The sequence below is a fragment of the Pteronotus mesoamericanus genome, unplaced genomic scaffold (assembly GCF_021234165.1).
Source record: "Pteronotus mesoamericanus isolate MK-2021 breed Mesoamerican mustached bat unplaced genomic scaffold, CSHL_Meso_final contig_58, whole genome shotgun sequence".
In the NCBI taxonomy this organism is placed as follows: Eukaryota; Metazoa; Chordata; class Mammalia; order Chiroptera; family Mormoopidae; genus Pteronotus; species Pteronotus mesoamericanus.
In genome coordinates this window covers 1,121,951-1,123,979 of record NW_026555205.1, presented here as the reverse complement: position 1 = coordinate 1,123,979, position 2,029 = coordinate 1,121,951, and the positions used below count along the sequence as shown (strand labels likewise).

General features: G+C 35.9%; 1 pseudogene; it reads right to left on the bottom strand.

Annotated features, from left to right (window-relative positions):
* Positions 1 to 294: 294 nt before the first annotated feature.
* LOC129076232 (GTP-binding nuclear protein Ran-like) lies at positions 295 to 946 on the bottom strand (annotated as a pseudogene).
* Positions 947 to 2,029: the final 1,083 nt, after the last annotated feature.

Genomic DNA, 2,029 nt, shown 5'->3' with positions numbered 1-2,029 from the left:
TAAATAAGGTTTCACCACCTAATATACTGATGAGACTGCAGCAGTCTTACAGTTGAAACTCAATAAGGAAACAACTGCATTCCAAAACAGTTAAATATACAGGTAAAAAAAATGAAGGTGTTTTTAAACTACCACATTCACTCTAAAGTCCATTCATCTCTTTCAGCATCTCAAAGATCAAGCACAGGTTCTGCTTAGCTATATAATAAAGTGGAAAATACACTGCACCGCTGACATCACAGGTCAGTTATCTGTAAAACTAGACTTCTGACACTGGACACCAGCTTATCTTTCTCACAGGTCATCATCCTCATACAGGAGAGTGGTGACCTGAGCAACCTCTAGGTCATGCTCATATAGTGCCACCAAAGCTGAGTCCATGACAACCTCTGGCAGGGCAAGAGCAGGCATGGAGACAAACTCCAAGTTAGGGTCTCCAATTAGTTTTCTATCAAGCCAACAGGAAGGGCTTTTCAAAGTTGTAGTTACTTTTAGTAGAAACGTTGTAGTACAGAAGATTCTTCTTTCTGTGGAAGGCAATCAATTTTGCTTTAACTTTCCTGTCCTTAATACCCTCTTTGCTGTCACATAACATGATGGGGATGTTTTCACACACTCATACCAGTTCTATATGTCAGTCACATTCTTGTAAGTATCCCTTGAAGTTAAATCAAACATCATAATGAATGGCACACTGGGCTTGTTGGATGTAATAGCCATCTCTTAGTCCTCTGAACTTCTCCTGCTCCACTATATCTCATACATTGAAGTTAATAGGCCCTCTGTTTGTATGGAACACACGTGGATAGACCTCAACACCCAGGGTGGATGCATACTTCTCAAGTTCATAAGTAAAGTGATGTTTCAGGAATGTAGTTTTACCAGCCTCACCATCACAAACCAGTACAAGTTTGAACTAAACTTAGGGTTCTCCTTGGGCTGCCATGATGGTCTTACTTCCAGAAGTGTCTCCCAGTCCATCTGACTGAACCCACATTGTAAGGAACTATGTCATGCTGCTTCAAAACCATAGCACACAATTACTTAAATGTCAATATTGTATATATTTCTTTATTTCTACTTCTGTTTCCAGAACCAGTTTTGAAGTCACAGTCAATCCCATATCCTCTTTTAAATTATCATTGCTTCCTACTACCCAATTCCTGGACAATGTCATATATTTCCAGGAGAAATACAGAGTATACTGATTGACTGATCCATCTTTCTTCAATCTTCACCTCTAATTCATCAAGAAAAAATGACAAGATTAATCTTTATGAAGCACTACCTGATTTATGTGCCCATATACATGTTCCTTGCTCTAACATAAGAATCTGCCCAATTCTCCAAACACCATTTATTGGATAAAATATCTTTATTCCATTGTGTGTGCTTGAGTCTTCTGTCAAATGTTAATTGATTATAAAGGTATATATTTATTTCTGGGCTCTCTATTCTGTCCCACTGATCTATGTGTCTGTTCTTATGCTAGTACCATGCTGTTTTGATTACTATGGATTTATAATACAGTTTGATATTAAGTAGGGTGATTCCTAAAACTTTGTTTTTTCTCCTGATTGCTGTTGCTGTGGGACTTTTTGTAGTTCCATATAATTTTTTGAAATATTTGTTCTAGTTCTGTGAAATACTACAATAGAATATTGATAGGAATTACATTGAACTTATAGATTGCTTGGATAGCATGAGCATTTTAATGATGTTAATGCTTCCTATCCATGAACACAGTATGTGCTTCCACTTACGTGTATCTTCTTCAATTTCTTTCTTCAGTATCTTATAATTTTCTGTATAAAGGTCTTTTACATCCTTGGTTAGATTTATTCCTATGTATATTATTCTTTTTGAAGCAATTGTGAATGGGATTATTTTCTTAATTTCCATTTCTGTTAGTTTATTATTGGCATATAAAAATGCAACTAGTTCTTGGATATTAATTTTGTATCCTGCTATTTCACTGAATTTATTTATCAGTTCTAGTAGTTTCTTAGTGGAATCTTTGGGCAGACAT